The following is a 17,846-nucleotide window of genomic DNA, read 5'->3' as shown; positions in this document are numbered from 1 at the left end:
GGATTCATTTCTGCTGCGCCATGATGGGAACTCCTGAAATCATAATACGTCAATGGATGATTTCCCAATTGTGTGGTAGCATCAGCTGACCAGTAGTATGTTGGGAATCCTGTTCTAAGCAAGGCGAGGAAAGAAAAATTAATCAGGGCTGGATCCTTTCCTTGATGAATTAGCTATCTCTAATGTACTGTGATTTCTAACTCATAGCCAAACCTTTGGAAATACTTGCGAGTCCTGCTATAAAATAAACAGAAAGCAAAAGAATTTTAAAGGTGAAAAAAAAATTGTGATTTAGTGATTCCTGAAGAAAGTTAACTCGGGCTGAGTATAGTATGAGGGGAAATATGTGAGGGCCCAAGTAAGTATTTCAGATCAGTCTTGTCTCTTAGTGTCTCTTTACAACATCCTCTCATGTTGCTGTAATCCATGAGCAGAATAAAAGAGGATAGGCTTTCAGGACAGATGTAAAGAAATTATAGCCTGCTCTCTGGTGCAAAGCAGTGCCAGTTTCAAATTTGGGCACCAGCCTGCTTTCAACCAGTCGAACCTAATGGACAATACTTTCATGTGGTTTCTGCTTTGCACTAGGGTCTCCATTCATCTGATTAAAACACCAATCCTATATGAGGCTGTTAAATCTTTCGTGAGCACTTTGAGATCAGGGTCTTAAGAGCTTATTTTCATCTACTGGAAGCATAAGTCCTTTTGAAAACCTAGGATTTTTGAGTTTGGGAAATCTTTAGGATTTGCACCTCATATATGGGAGATTTTTTATGTTAAAGTCTGAGTGTGTCGTATACAAACAGGTGAGTATGTCCATAGCTTCCTAGTTGCTGTGCATGTTTGACCTGGTTTATACTGAGAGTGGTCTGCACCTATAGTTATCTCCTAAGCTTCCTATTCATAACTGAAGTATAAGAAGTCTCATATTTGGTGTAAATTGGGACAGCCATATTGAAAAAAAAGATTGTCAATATAAATGAATCTTATGCTTTGAATTCTGTAATTGTATTTCAGGAATCTGTCCTTTGAGGTAATTCTTAGTGTAGAAAATGTTTTGTGCCCAAAAATATCGAGAGCAATTTTTTCCTTTTTTTTTTTTTTTTTTTAAATAAAAGGAGTTCTCACTGTGGTGCAATGTGTTAAGGATCTGGCATTGTCTCTGTGGTGGCATAGGTTTTTGATCTCTAGCCCAATATAGTGGGTTAAAAGGATCTGGTATTGTCACAGTTGTGGCTCACATTTGATCCCTGGGCCTGAGAAATTTTATATGCTGTGGGTGTAGCCATGAAAAAAATGAGAGAACAATTTTTTTTTGGTCTCTTTTTTGTCTTTTCTAGGGCTGCACCTGCGACATATGGAAGTTCCCAGGCTAGGGGTCTAATCGGAGAGCTGTAGCTGCCAGACTACACTGCAGCCACAGCAAAGCAGGATCCGAGCTGCGTCTGTGACCTACACCACAGCTCACAGCAATGCTGGATCCTTAACCCAGTGAGCGAGGCCAGGGATTGAACCTGCAACCTCTAGTCGGATTCGTTAACCACTGAGCCACGATGGGAACTCGGAGAACAATTTTTTAAGTGAGAGAAAAATTTAAAATTTCCGAATATGAAACTAACAGGAATGGAATATTATATTACCATCAAGATGATTTTACAAGTACCAAACAAGGTATTTTGTTACTTGTTTTTATTCTTTAATTTTCTTTCAAGTAGTTACTGTTTAATTTTTCAGTCTTTTTTTTTTTTTTTTTTTTGTCTTCTTAGGGCACACCTGCTGCATATGCAAGTTCCCAGGCTAGGGGTCGAAATCTGAGCTACAGTTGCTAGTCTATGCCACAGTCACAGAAACACCAAGTCCTAAACCCACTGAGTTGAGGCCAGGGATTGAACCCACATCCTCATGGATACTGTTTGGGTTCTTAACCTGCTGAGCCACAACGGGAATTTCACCTTCTCGGTCTTGAAAGAAGGGGGTGGGCTCTGGAACCAGAGTTTGTGGGTATGTAATTCCTTCTTAGAATAACCAGTTCATAAGGTACAGCAGTGACAAATGCTGAATCAGGTGCCAGGAGATTTGGCTGTGGCCTCGGCTGTCCATAGAAGAGGTGGATCTGGGGCCCTTAGCCAGCACCACCTAAACAAAGGACTCTTTTGTTTGTTTGTTTGTTTTTTAATGGCCACGCCAGCAGTATCTGGAAGTTCCTAGGCTAGGGGTTGAATCAGAGTTATGGCTGCTGCAGCCACACCATAGCCATAGCAACATGGTATTTAAGTTGCATCTACAACCTATACCATAGATCACGGCAACGCTGGATCCTTAATCCACTGAGCGAGGCCAGGGATCAAACCTGCATCCTCATGGATACTAGTTGGATTCCTTTCCACTGCACTGCAATGGCAACTCCTGAACAAAGCACTCTTAAAGGAGCTGTAAGGCTGGTGCTTCATAGTTCCCTTGGGATGCAAGTAAACACAACACCCATAATTATTCTGTTGTTAAAATTATAAATTTATTTCCAAATTAAAATATACCTGAGTTTTTCAGAATAATTTGTAGCAATAGCCTTGGAGGCTATTGTAATTTCATTGTTGTTATTCTATATAATATTTGCTGTAGTGGGTATAGAGGAAGTAAGGAGGTATTTAAGGTCTGCCTTTCTTTGCCTTTTTTTTTTTTTTTTTTTTTTTTTTTTTTGTCTTCTTAGGGCTGCACCTGCAGCATATGGAGGTTCCCAGGCTAGGGGTCTAATCGGAGCTGTAGCTGCCGACCTATGCCATAGCCACAGCAACATCAGGTCTGAACCTTGTTTGTGACCTACACCATAGCTCATGTCAATGCTGGATCCTCAACCCACGGAGCAAGGCCAGGGATCTAACCCGCCTCCTCATAGATGCTAGTCAGATTTCTTTCTGCTGAGCCATGATGGGAACTCCCAAGGTCTGCCTTTCTTCAAGCTTATTATTTTAGCCTATAATTCTTTAAATTTTGATCTACATAATTCCTGTTAGATATTGTGGTTGTCCTTCAGGCTTGCCTTCAAATGGAACACTCAAATTGTGTTTCTGCAAAAATCTAACTTTAAAAATAACAGTATTTATGGAGATGAATGACTACTCATGTTGATATGTAACAGTGAGATCAGTCTGTAGGCACATTGAAAAATAATATGCCTTTAAACTTGAATGGGGAATATTAAGTTTCAAAATCAATATTTAATCTAAGTGCAATAGAATGGTTTAATAGGTACTTTAAATGAGGCCTCCAGACCTTGCATGACAGAATTTTAATGCCAGAGAAGAGGGGTAATGGAGAGCGCCCTGTAGTCTACCACCCTCAGGCTACTTCCACTCACCACTCAGGTTACAAATACTGACCTTCTCTAGGGATTGACAGAACCTCCAGTGCTCTGTGATGAGTTCAAAGGCATCCACAAGTAAAGAGTTTCCTTGATCAAATACATATGAGTAATGCACATCCTCTTGGAGATTTCCACTGTGTGTGAGGATATTCTAGGACATGAGATAACTCTGTCATAAAGATGTGTTTTCCAGTGTTTCACCCAGCATGTCTTAAATGTATTTGATGACAGAATCCTGTTAGCAAGGAACATATTTTGGAAAACACTGAACCAAGTTTTTTTCTGACTCCAACATTCTGGGGTTTTAAACATACCATCCAAATATTGCTTAGCAATGTTACAGCCACTTGATTTTCCCACTAGATGGCACCCTTGCATGAGATTTACTTTTTATTTTTGATTGGTTTCTTTTTGGACACTACTTTTACCATGCCTGCTCTGGTAGAAGGAGGATCAGTTATGAAGTTGATTTTAAAGCCATTCTTGTAACATTTTATAAGCCATTTAAAATAAAGCACTGTGTCAAGTGTAAGGATGAATGTCAGCCTAGAGTGAAATGGTATACAAATTTTTTTGCAGTGGCACTAACTTCAAAAAAACAACAGCAGTGTTTGAACAATACCAGTATTATTATTTTTTCACTTTTAAGTCAGATTTTAGCCAGACAAAATTTAATTGAATGCTTGGGTTCTTTTGATCACCTTGAAATGTTGAGCTGTGAGGAGGTCAAGTTATCAGGAGGCAGTTGGGAAAGTTCTTTAGTTTCTGTGATGGGTAAGAAGTATGTGTCTTCAGTCATTACACAGGAATAATTTTATTGGGATCATTGAAATATTATTGTGTTTAGATGGGAGTGCATCTTGAGAAGATCTTCCTTTCCAGGCAGGCTGTTTAAGTGGTCTCTTAAAGTTTCCTCATGATCTAGTAAATTTTGATTGCTCTTTATTAAAAATAATTTGCCATTAGGCATTAAGATTGTGCTGGTCTGTGGGTTCATCAGTTAGTCTCTCTTTGACTAGGTCTCTCTGTTGTAAGCTTAAACACTTTAGACGCTCCCCCCCCACTCCCTCCCCCATCCCTGGAGTTCAAGGAATTTCGCACGTTGGTTTAAGTGTACCCAGGAGTTTTGGAAAATGAAGGCAACTTTACTTAGGAATAGTTATACTTCGAGTTTGTTTGACTGAAGGATGTTTACTTATTAGAAATATGTGCCTTTTTAATGATGGAAAGGGAGCTTTTAAAAATATAATGAGGAGGCTTCCTGAACAGCTTCCTGAAATAGGTGTATATTTGCAGGGGGGGAATGAGAAGCCACACTCTGACTGGAGTCTCATCTTGTTTTTTCAATCTATCTTTTAAAGGTGAAATTTTTGTTAAGGACTCTTAGATATTATTCCAGTAAATGTTTTTTCTGAACCCCAAGTAGCACCCCAAGGATATTAAAATTCTCGTACTTCCTTAAGGTAAGTTTGAGTTGTGATTTTCTTAGCATGACTAGTAGATCTGTGGCTGTCTCTTGCTTCATGTTTTGCATTTTCTCTTAGCTTTTTCCTTCATAATGTTCAGCATGGCATGGGTCCTAGTTTTTAGTTTATCTTTGGGCCTTAGATTTTTAGCATAGAGTGTGTGTTGCACTCTTATTTGGTTAGACTCTCTGAGAAGTTTGATGCAGATTTTGTGTGTGGTTTATAATGAAGATATCAGATAAAACAGAATAATAATCATAGTTAATATGTATTGAGTGTTTATTGTTCTAGGCACTATACCAAGCATTTCACACATATTAGCTCATTAAATCTTCACAGAACCCTTAATGGGATAGATGCTATTTCTGTGGCATTTTCAGATGAACAAATCGAAGGTTAGAAAGGTAAAATAATTTAGTTAATATCACTTAGTTTGTAAGTGGCCCAACAAAGATTACAGGTCTGGTCTCTCATGCCTTATGTTTTATCACCACACGAATGATATGTAATATTCATGTCTTAATAGTTTTGTGGAATGAGCATGTGAATCTTTGTGAGGTTGAGGCAGGCTGGGCTAAGTAGCCGCAATGTAGGAGGAAATCTCCTAATAATGAGAACTTAACTGTCAATTTTGTTCTCAGCTCTAGACACCAAGATTTCTTGGCTTGATGGCTTCATATTCAAATATGTTTGGCTGTGTTTCTCAAAACACTAAGTTACTGTACTTTGCATTAACAGTGCTCGGCTTTGTCTTTTATGCAGAAAGCCCCTCCAGGCCTCTGTAATGTGCTAAAAAAGATCTTGTCTAAAACTCATGAAAATAAATAACATAAAACTTTTCTGAATAAATTTGAGTTAAGTGAACAGAACCCTTTTCTATATATGCATATTGCATACATACAGTTGTGTGCGCCTGTGAACACATGTTCTGTCATAGGACCTAGGACTAATATCCTCCATAACGAAGGACATCTCAGAATTTCCATTATAAGTTATTTTAGGGGTTTATAACTAATACTGCAAAAAATTCAGCCCTACCTAGAATTTTATTGTGTTTGCAGGATCAATTATTGCAAGGAAGAATGTAGATGAGAACAAATCTCTGTTTTAGCCATTGGAGGTGGTGCACATGTTTGTGTAATTGTTGAAAAGGATGGGAGGGCTGATGGAAGTAGATCAGGGATCTCAGAGATTCAAGTGGCAAAGAGTAATAATCTCTTGGTTATCGGATACCTAAGGGACAAACACAAGTTTGATATTTAACTCACATGTTAATTATAAACAGGGAGTCCATATGGTATATCATTGAATTCTGTGTATCTTTTTTTTTTTTTCCAGAAATTGGTAGAAATTAAAGCATTATTAGACAGGGGCACATAGATTATTTTTACCACCAAAATCAAGACTCAACTCAAAAGTCATCTCTTCTGGAAAACCTGCAATAATTACTAAAAAATATTGAACACTTTCAGGGAGTGTGCTAAGCTCTTGACATAAGCTTATTTATTCCACTGAACATCTTCATTTTTCAGATGAAGAAGCCAAAGATCAGAGAAAGAAAGTAAGATACTCATGGTCATGAAGTAGGAACTGGTAGAGGAGCTGATTGACTCTGGGGAGCCAGAGTCTACAGTATGCACGGGGTGTGCCCAATGTTTTCTGATTCCCGTTTGCACTGACATTCCTTTAACCCAGTTATTCTCAGCCCTGGGGCTCATTTATAACAATTCAAGGAGCTTAAAAATGCATGCAGATCTGATTAACTAAGTCAGAATCACTGGAAAGGAAGCCCGGGTCTTGGTACTATGCAGAGAAGGCTGGTTGAGAACTCTCTCCCCTCTGCCCTTCCTTCCTGGTCAGCCATAATAGTTGTGACATCAGTGATTTCTATAGTAATAATTAAATGAATTAATTAAATGAATTCATTTAAAATTTGCTTCAGTTTGTATGGACTGGGCAAAAGTTTAACTTTGCAAAGGATGTGCTAAGCTCATTAATAGATTACACTGGAGTATAAGTGAAACATTCATCCTATTGAAGATTACAAACAGCTTTCAAGAATAATAGAAAACTGGAGTTCCCATTCGTGGCTCAGTGGTTAATGAATCCGACTAGGAACCATGAGGTTGCAGGTTCGATCCCAGAGCTTGCTCAGTGGGTTAAGGATCTGGCGTTGCCGTGAGCTGTAGTGTAGATCGCAGATGTGGCTCGGATCCTGCGTTGCTGTGTCGTAGGCCAGTGGCCACAGCTCCAATTTGACCCCTAACCTGGGAACCTCCACATGCCACGGGAGCGACCCTAGAAAAGGCAAAAAGACCAAAAAAAAAAAAAAAGAATAATAGAAAACTGTATTCATTATAAACAATACATAGGAGAATTTCAGGTCACTGTAACATCCATTAATAAAGTTCTTAAGTACTGTTAGTCCACAGCAGTTTATTAATCTGATTGATTTCTCACTGTCAAGAAATTGTTTCTAAGAAAAATATTGTATAACTAATTTTTGGTATGGTCAACTTGGGTTCTTATCTTTAGTTGAAATTAGTTATTACTGTCTGATGTGCTTTAAATCTTCTTAATGCCAATTTATAGCTGGATGCTTTGCTTCAGCCATGAGATTTCAAATTTCATAGCAGCAAGAATCTTTTACTTTTTAAAGTAGTTATGTCCATTTTTGGTGCTCTGTGCCTTGCAGGTGCTCTATGAGTGCATACATTCCACTGAGGCAGTGCTTGCTTGGGTAAAATAAAGCTTCGGTTGAGGGAAAGGTAGAGCTCATATTTAGCCTGTAGGCATCTGATCATACTCATCACAGGTTGTTTCTGACCTGTGTCAATGGGATTGGTCCATGCCTGTGTCCTACCAATTATTCAATGGTTGAATTTTACTCCTGAGACAATAAAAGAACTCCTGCTTGCAGATAAACTCTTAAATATGTGCTGGATCTCTTGGATGGCTCTGGATCACAAAATAGGGAAGATAGAGACTGAAATTGATCTACTGCTATCAGTTTTGTACATTTCCAGAAAGGCAAAATGGTGCGGTATTTAGAAGCAAGGGTCTGACATCAGTGAACTCAAGTTCAAGAATTGGTTCTATCACTTAGTAGCAATGTGGCCTTGGAGTAGATACTTATTTTCTCTTATTATTTCCTCTTTAAAAAGAGGCATTGTGAGGATTATGTGAGTTAACTTATAAACATGATTGGAATAGTGGATGGCTAGTTGTAAACCTCAATATGTTGCCTTTTACTATTAATATAAAATGGAACTATTAAATTTAGAGCAGTGATTATTAACAGGGGATAATCCTGCCTCCTGACATTTTGCAGTGAAAAATTTTGATTATCACAATGTGGGGTGTGTGTGCGTGTGCGTGCGTGTGCGTGCGTGTGCGTGTGTGTGTGTGTGTGTGTGGTGTGTGTTATTGGCTTTTAATGGGTAGAGGACAGGATGCTGCTAACATCCTACAATGCACAGGTCAGCCCTCCACACCAAAAAATTATTTAGCCTTCATTGTCAATGGTGTCAAGGTTAAGAAACACACATACAAGAATACAGGACTAGCAAGTGATGTAGAATATTAAATTAGGGTCACTTGGCAAAAATAACTTTTAACCCATAGCTAGTAGTACATTGGCTGCTATACTGACATACACTGGCTACCTTCAGTTTGTCTCAAAACAATCAAGTTCAAACATTTAGGAATGAGTAGTGGTGCTTTTCTTAGTGAGTTGAATTCACATTTTGCCCTGTAAATACAATTGGTTTTAAAGACTAATGTTAGAAGTCATCTCCAGTGCCCTAAAATGTGAGCAGAACTTGTATTATAATGTATCGAATATGTATATATACTTATTTTATTATATATTTAAAAATATTTAGATTAGTTCCCACATCATAATTAGATCCATAACCTATCTTTGAAACCTTGTCTCCTACTGTATTTCTTACCCACACTGTGCTCTCTCTATACTAGAGAGAGGATAATATGAAGTCAACTTTAGAGGCAGTCGTCTCTAAACTTTAGAGAACTTGTCTTGCTCTGTGATACATCTCCTGGCACAGAATAGGCACTCAGTAAACATTTGGAGAATACACACATACCTCTCCTGTAGAGCATGTACAACTGTAGTAGGCACTGTGTCTCCCTGTCTTTGTGCTTTTATTCCTTCCTCACTTTGAAAGGTTTTCTTATTGCAATTCACCTTCTGTTTTAAAATCTACTGGAAAATCTCCTTTACATGATCTTCTCTTATTTTTTTTTCTTTTTTTCTTTTTTGTCTTTTTATGGTCACACCTGGTGGCATATGGACATTCCCAGACTACGGGTCAAATTGGAGAGATAGCTGCCTGCCTACACCACAGCCACAGCAACACTGGATCTGAGCTGCACTGGGCCTTTGCCACAGCTTGCAGCAATGCTGGATCCTTAACCCATTGAGCAAGGCTAGGGATTGAACCTGCATCCTCATTGGGATGCAGGTTCCTAACCCTCTGAGCCTCAATGGGAACTCCTCTTATTTCTTCTTCAACTTCTAGTCTTATCAAAATTAATCCTTCCCTCTTTAGGGGCCCAAAGGACTGCCGTTTTCTTCTATTTGTCTTTCTTCTATTTGTCTTTTGTTATATCTAGTCACAATGGTAGCCTTGTCCCTATACTGTATACAGCTCCAGGGAAGGAACAATGACTGCACAGCATTTTTTTTTTTTTTTTTTTTTTTTTTTGCCACGGGGACTTTACACACAGTAAACACTTATATCCTCATTGAATAACCCAGTGTTCCTTTGTCATCAACTTAAGCATGTTTGCTGTTGTGCTATTTACAATGTGCTTACTTTGAAATGAGTCTAAGGAGAGTAAGTCTAAGTAGACTCTTAGCCACTTGAGAGTAGGTGATGTGTCTATTTCTATTTGGTAGTTCCCTATATATAGTAGTACAGAAAGAATGCTTAACAGATGTCTTGGGCATGATTGATGCCTTGTGTTACTGTTAGGTGGTTAATGTTTCTTTATTACACACTGTTTGTTGGGTGAAAGACAATTGGTGATCTTCTGAGTATCTGTTTAATCAACTTAATCAGGAAGATGAAGTTTCTGTAATAAGCATACAGCTAGTGTGGGACTGATTTATATACTGAATCCTAACTTGTAAAAAGGAAAAGGATGGCAAAGAGCTTCTGTAGAACTGGAAATTAGTCTTCAGAAGACCTTTCAGCTTGATTTAGAGCCATGCTATGCTTAGATTTCTAAAATCTGTCAATAAGCATTCATTAACTGCTTTTTACTTTGTATCAAAGGCTGCTGTCACAGTAAGATCAGTTCGTAATACAGTCTGTGCCCTCTTGAGCCTTATGCTTTAGCACAGGGCTCAGCAAATCTTTTCTTTTCTTTTTTTCTTTTTACTGACACCCTGGTAGCATAAGGAAGTTCCTGGGCTAGGGATTGAATCGGAGCTGTGGCTGCAGGCCTCCACCACAGCCATGGCAACATGGGATCTGAGCAGCATCTGCAGCCTCTGCTGCATCTTGCTGCAACACCAAATTCTTAACCCACTGAGCAAGGCCAGGGATTGAACTGCATCCTCACAGAGGCAGAATCAGGTTCTTAACCTGCTGAGCCACAATGCAAACTCCAACTTTTTCTTGTTAAAAGGATTAGGTAATAAATATTTCAGGCTTTGGAGGCTGTTCAGTCTCTTGCAATTATTCATTGTTGTAGTGTGGTTGCAGCAGACATAGACAATATATAAACAATGAACATAACTGTGTTCAAATAAAACTTTGTTTACAACAACTGGCATCATGGTTTAGCCTGTGTACCACGGTTTGGGGACCCCTATTCTAGAGTGTGGGTGAGTGTGAAAATAAGTGGATTTGTGTATGAGTATAAAACTAACGTTTGGGTGTGTGCTTCTGCTAACACTGTAGGAACTCTGAGATGGGAGAGAAAGCTGAGCTAGAGTCATGGGGAGAGGCTTGATGAAGGGGGACTGTTTGTCTCTATGAATACATGTATAGAAATTTTCTTCATTCCACTTTGCTATCAAGAAAGTTATTTGTAAAATCATTCATTTTTTTCCATATATTTTACAGGTATTTGCTAAATGCTCATTATGGACTAGTATTTTTTCTAGTTTTTACAAGTTTAATGATTGGACATATTTTCCCTGTTTTAGTGACTTGGTTTACACATTTTAGCTTCTCTGAAATTGGAATGCATGTCCCAATTGATGTTATTACAAAATTTTCCTTTCTTTGAGACTATAGTTTTTTTTTTTTTTCCCTGCACCTGTGACATTTAGAATTTACTGGGCCAAGAATTGAACTTGCACCACAGCAGCGAGCTGAGCCACTATGGTGACAACACTGATTTCTAACCTGCTGGGAACTCGAGGATGTAAATTAAGATCTATCTTACAATTGATGGTGGCTTAGAATCTAGAACAGGGTCACTTATTTTAGACATTTTAGTTTTTACTTTTACATTTACTTAGAAACCTGCTAGAAACAAAATTCTGAGCACGTTTTAAATAAAGATTAGAAATGCTTTCTTTTTTTAATCTAATACCTTAAGTCCTAACAGAGATTGGTTACTTTGCATGTCTCAGTTAATGTTCTGTTAAATAAACTCTCATGTTAAGCTTGGCTTTTTTTTGTGCTCTTTGATGGTTTTGGCTTGTTTCACATATTTCCTCCATAAAGGTAAAATATGGACCAAAATTTCAGAAATGCCATTCTGTGGTCCAGTGAGGAACCTAGTTCCAGAATTGCACCTATTACCTGTATCTTTCCCTTTGTTAGAAGCACAGAATTTGAAAACAGTTGTTAGGATATGTGTATTTTTCCCTAATTTATCTCATTTTTATTTCATTGCTCTCAGATTTTCTAAAACTTTGAACTTCTTTATGTAGGGCTGGCCTAATTAGGAGAGCTTGGGAACGTTTGTAAAAGGTCGAATGTTCCCCTTCTTTCCTGTCTGTGTAAATCAATTAAAATGTACTATGAAGGAACTCACACTCAAATCATGTATAACTCTAGATTTCATGGCTATGCGCTTGTTTTCTACATTCAAGGAAGAGGTTCTACTTAACTGTATTTATGATTTACAGTAGCCAGAGATACATTTCAACCAGTTCCATGATATATGAGAATAAGACATAATATAGAAACATTATTTATGCCTCTGATCAGAAGGGCAAAGCTTTTTCTTAAACTGTGCTTATGGGCTAAGCAGTGTGCTTAGTAAGCACATCTGTCTTTGTAATTAGTATAAAAAAATCAGAAAAATTTAAATTCACATTGGTATTTCACAACTGACATCTCTAAATATTTTTGAGTTAATGGTCTTAAATAAAAATAGTAAATACTCCTCAGCGTCTGTAGTCTTTGGTTCCTTTTGACATGGCTTTCATTTATTTGTTCTCGTAGAAGTTACTGTTTAGATGCCGAGTCTTGAAATAATCTCTCCATGTTTTTTCCCTCTTGTGTATTTTTGAAAAGGTCTTTGGTGCAAAACAGCGGTTAAATATTAATTGGCAATTGATCATTAGAGAGAGAAGCTTTGATTCTTATACCACATGGAGGATTTTAAAGTGTGGTATTTGTGGTACTTAGGGGTGTGTGTGTGTGTGTGTGTACCCCAAAGCATTTCAAACCATAATGTTACTTAATGAAATTTCTTTTTATAGGGCATGAGAGGTAGGAAAGTGCAAGCCAGAAGTTACAATTCATTCAAAAATTTCTTCTTGGACTAACTCTGGAAAAATACACCTTAATTTTTTTTTTTTTTTGACACCTTGAATTGCAGTTTTTGCCTCACTTTACCTTTAAGTACTTAAGTGAAAAATAAGATGACTTTTTAGAGTGAGTCCAAACTGTAGAGCAATTTAATTGAATACTCTTATTTTTAGACAAGGAACTAGAGGCAGGCTGCCCCACCTACCATTAGTGGAGCCAGGACAAATGCTAATGGAGACCCACAGACCAAATATCTAAATATGTTAAAGGTCTAATCAAGCTATGCCTGCCTTTTCTCCTGGGGGCTTCAGCCCAGTGCCTGGGCACTATAGAAGCCTCAGTCTCTCCAGGGCCAGCTCTGTGGCCCCTGAACCTCTGTGGCCGTATGAATCTGCTTGAGCAGGATGGGGTTGGCGGTAGTTTGGGCTGGTTCTCTACTTCTCCATGCCCCCTTTGTCTGACTCAGGGTTTCTAGAGGGTTCTAAGTGCCTTTCAGACCAGATCCTCTGTTCCAGAGGAAGGGAGGAAACAGAGTTATCTGGCAGATCTATTATACCTGCGCATCCATTTTGTTCTTGGTTTCCAGCAATAGAAGCTGTGGTTCATTCTTTCACGGGTTCTCACTCAGCATCCTGTGGCCCGGGGGCCAAGTTCAGCCCCTCTTTTTGGTTGAGGCAGTCAACCAAATAAAAAAAAAAAAAATAAAGGAAACTTCCTTAAGACACTTAAAAGAAAAAAAAAATGCATTTTGAAGTTTGTCTCATTTGGAGCCCTCTGCAGTGTGTAGTCCAGAAGGGCCCCTTGGGCCTAGGTCTAGGAGAGGTCGAAGGGTTGCACAATATCACACAGCTAACTGGTAGTGCAAACATGGTAATATCTTTTCCAGAAACTACACATTTGTTCCATCTACCTTATAATTTACAAACATCCTTGCTTCTGATATAAAGTGCAAAAAAAGGAAAGGCAGAAATCATTTACATGATGTATTATTCACATTGTCATTAGCCCATCTTAAGTTTTCATTCTCTGCTAAATAAGGAACTCTTAAAACTCACATGTACATCGTGACTTTGAAAGTAAGAAAAACTATCAAAACATTCTGCGAGAAAGCTTTCATTTTTTAGGGAATTCAGGTGTGTGAATCACTTCCTTCTGTCCTGTCATAGAAAAAAAGAAAGCAACATGATTTTTATAGTTCAACTGAGGAGCCTGGGTTTGGCGTTTTCCCGGGAAGATTGCTTTTCATGGAGCAAAGCTATATTCTTAAATGAATTTCTGCCTAGACCTTACAGGAACAGTTTGCAGATGTGGACGGCATTCCCAGGAAAAGATTTTTACAGTGACTGACATCCTCAAAACCTTCCCAGAAAAAGGAAAACGTGTCCTTTCCCAATTTCACGTATGCTTTCTCCCTGATCAAAAGACGGATTTATCCATGGTGGCACCTGAAAAATAAATTTTTTAACAAGGTTGCTTCACAGGAAAGATGAAAGTATAAGCAAGTATTAGACAGGCCAATTGGAAGGGCTTGAGTGTGGAGGATTTTTATTTCTTCTTGTAGTAAACACATGTGGAGTCCAGGAAGGGTGATGCCATCATCTGGCGGTGTGATGGAGATTCCCACTGACGCTGGAAAAATACCAGGTTAATGAAGTATAAAATGTAGTGTTAGGTAGAGGCAGGTATTTTGTGCATTTGGGAGTCTGTTAATGGGAATAAAATCTTAAATCTTGTTGGTTCCAAGGATCTGGGAGTGGGCAGAATGGCTTAGGGCTAGAAGTAACAAGTTGGGTTTGTTTTTTGCCTCAAAAACTGCACCTGCGTGTCCTGTGAGAGGTCACTGGAAGAACTGGATGAGAGATTCTTCTCCTGTAGGTTTTATATATTGACTTGCTTCCAAGTTTTTACCAACATGGGTGCTGGTTATTTATTTAGCTCCTGTGACTTCTGTCAGTTTTTGCATTGATTGGAAGGATTATGCTTGTTTATATGTCTGGCTTTGTCTCTGGGCTGCAGGCTTTTTAGGGCATTATGCAGTTATCTAGAGTTTTTCCTCTCTATTCTTAACAAAACTAATGAAGCTTTGGAAATAGTCATCACTTAGTAAAGTCTGGTTGCATGGAACCAGAAAACAAGGCCTCCCTCAATGGCAGGATCAGACCTGCTTCCGTGTTTTACCACCAAGCATCCAAAAATGCCTTAAATAATAAATAGACCCTAGGACTTGAGGTTCTAGTGAGAAACTGTTAGCAAAAACTTAGCTTTTAGCAGCACGGGATCTGAAACAACTCCCAAAGTACATCAGATTCCTAGAAGATGAAGGTTCTAAAAAAATGGAGGATGTCTTCCTTCACAGAGAAGCCATTGTCCTTTAAAAAGGAGAACTAGTGCATTGGAATCCACACAAGAAGAGCATTTGCTGTACCCAGGTAAACAGTCTGCTCAGCAGATGGCCTTTACATTGAGGGTCTTGTTAGTTTCAGGACTGGAAATTATCATCCTGAAATGAAGAAATACTGATTTTCTGGGTATATGGCCTTTAAATGGAGATGATTTCTCAAGTGATACCTGGGAAAAAAAAGTGTGGCAATATTTTCTGAAGCTCTGAATTTATATGTGGCCCTCTACTGCTAGATATGTGCTAATGGAGGATTTATTTATTTATTTATTTATTTAACTAAGGAGACATTTAGTGAGCTAACATCTTCAGGAAAGATTTCTATAAGCTTAAATTCTCACCTTAAATTCCCTTATACGTTCTTCTTTCTGCCTATGTCACTTCTTCTCCAACTGTCTTTAATCAGTTAACGTTGGCACATTAGTTGGCAGCATCAGTTGTCTTTCAGATCCCAGCTTTGTGGTCACTTCCACAGTGGAGTCTTCTTGAATGCCCAACTTCCTATCACCTTTTAGCAGGACAAAAACAACTTTTCAAACAACTTCCTATCACCTTTTAGCAGGACTTTCAGATTGGCATGCCTGTAGTAATCAAGTATGCGAAGTAAAGAATGCAATGGACTGTTGAGAGCAGAACTTCTTGTGATGATGAAAGTGTTCTATATCTGCCTGGTTTATGATAGTAGCTACTAGCCATATATGGCTATTGAGCACTTAATGTGGCTAGTGTAAACAATGGACCTAAAATGTTAGTTATTATTTAAACTTTAATTAATTAAAACTCAAATTTAAATAATCATGTGTGATTAGTGGCTACTATATTGGATAGTGCAGAAAAAAATAGCAGCATAAACGTGATGACAGGTGGTGCTAGAACTTGGGCTTCAGTGTCAGGGAGGTGTAAGGGAGTGCTAAGGACTATGGAAAACCAGAAACCATGTGCCTTATCAAAAAAGGACAGCTGTTGCTCAGGTCTAGCCAAATTTTAAGAGTAGGAGAAAATCCTTTATTTATTGTGAAATTTCATTATTATTATTTTTTTAAGTTGGCAACTATCTAAAATTCTTAGTCAGATTTTGCCCTTGTGTAGCCATTTTGTGACTTCTCCTGGGAGTTCTCCATAGCAAGTATCACTATTGTAATTATTATTATAATTATTAATGTTGTCTCTCCCATAGAATGTAAGCTCCATGGGGAACTTGACACCAGGTTTGCCTAGACTTGAAATGCAATTTCTTCAGCCTCTATTTAAGTTTTCATTGTCATTGCTACTGGCATCAGAGAATGTTAAGCAATTTGCTGGTTTCTGGCAGTGATTTTCAATAAGGCGTTCTGTATTAGAATCCTTTGTAAGGCAGACCATAGAGCCTCAACTGGGGACAATTCTCATATTCCTGCCTAGGGCCTGAGTATGAGGAAAGAGTAACAGTATTTGCAATCAAACATTTGATTTCTGCTATTACTTTTTCTATCATTTTACATGAACCTCAAGAAAGTTTTCATACTTGACATCTGGTATTACTAGTACTATATTTATGCCTAAATTCTACATTCTGATGGGGACGAGCTGGTTCCTATATATGGTAAAACTTTATTCATTTACTTCTTGTTAAATATGCTACAAAAGCCAAATTCTTAGGGGTTGCCTTTGAAGGTCTCCCTCCCACTTTCATAGCTTCACCCTTCACTATACTCCCAAGGGCATCTTCAACTTTTGGCACATTTTATACCCTTCCCCCAATATTCTCTTTGAGTTATTTCTATTTCTAGAATTTGGTGTTTTCTGTGCTCCCACCTGGGTTTCCTTTCTGTTCTTATAAGTCCATCTCAGGATGCATTTCCCTGGTGTAATGGTCTGTTTTACCTCTGTGTTCAGTATGATATATATTTTTTTCCTGTCATGATACTATGGACAGCTGTGAGTCAGGGGATAAATGGAGGAGTGTATTTCATTCCAACAGTACCTTGTCCAGAATATACTTACACTATTCACTTCATTAAATTATGAATGTGAATCTTGTAGAGTAGGTGGTATACTTCTGAATTATTATTTGCGTTTAATAATGTAGAGCAATTTTAACTGAATTGTCTTCCTTTTTCTTATCAGTCCTCAATTTTGGTATAGTTTTAGAACAAGTAGTTAAGATGTATTCCAAAAATTTTTTCCCCCAGTTTGGCTGGGCCTTCTTACTTTTTTTTCTGAATTATGTAGGTTTTGCTGTATAGTCAATTTCTAGTATATTTCATATGGCCTTTGGGTATGTCAAAGTTTGACAGTGTTGCTATGAAGTAATTGTTGAATTTATTTTTGAGTGTCTTTACTTCATATCCTCTGGGCTTTTCTTAAGCTTTCCTTTTAGGGGAGGCTTTCAGAAGTGTGTGGTTTGGTGTCCATGAATTCCTGGAAGTTCTGGATGGTTGGAAAATGATTCACTCAGTAAATACCTAGGACTGGACTTGCAAATCATATGGTAAAATCTTGCAGGCATTGTTGGCCATCAGTCACTGCCCTGCTGGGAGAAAATAAAAGAGATTAGTGTCCATGCAAATCTTCTCAGCTATGACTTTGACATAACAGGCATTCTTTAGAGCAGTGGTTGCCAAAGTGTGTTCGGGAAAGCAGCATTGGCATCAATTAAACTCTTAGTAGAAATTCAAAGTTTCAGGTCCCACCCCAGACCTACTGAATCAGACCTGCTGAGGTTGGGCCTAGCAATCCATGGTTTATTAAGTCTTCCAGGTGATTCCGATTCACGCTAAAGCTTGATAACTACTGCTTAAGGAGATAGAGAAAAAAAATCTTAGGTATTGCCCTGTCTCCTGCGTGTACGTGATATGTAAGACCTGAAATAAACCTTGGTTTTCTTTTTAGCTCTTTTTCTT

The 17,846-nt window shown here is 38.2% G+C and overlaps 1 protein-coding gene across 50 annotated transcripts in view; it reads left to right on the top strand.

Annotated features, from left to right (window-relative positions):
- The window catches only part of ERC2 (ELKS/RAB6-interacting/CAST family member 2), a 983,951-nt gene that overhangs the window by 216,409 nt on the left and 749,696 nt on the right, over positions 1-17,846 (top strand). The window lies entirely within an intron of this gene.

Source organism: Sus scrofa, chromosome 13 (assembly GCF_054392235.1).
Source record: "Sus scrofa isolate SSC_HxYL_T2T_F1_AM1 chromosome 13, Sscrofa_HxYL_maternal_Yorkshire_Landrace_v2.0, whole genome shotgun sequence".
Taxonomy (NCBI): domain Eukaryota; kingdom Metazoa; phylum Chordata; class Mammalia; order Artiodactyla; family Suidae; genus Sus; species Sus scrofa.
This window is presented reverse-complemented; position numbering and strand designations above follow the sequence as displayed.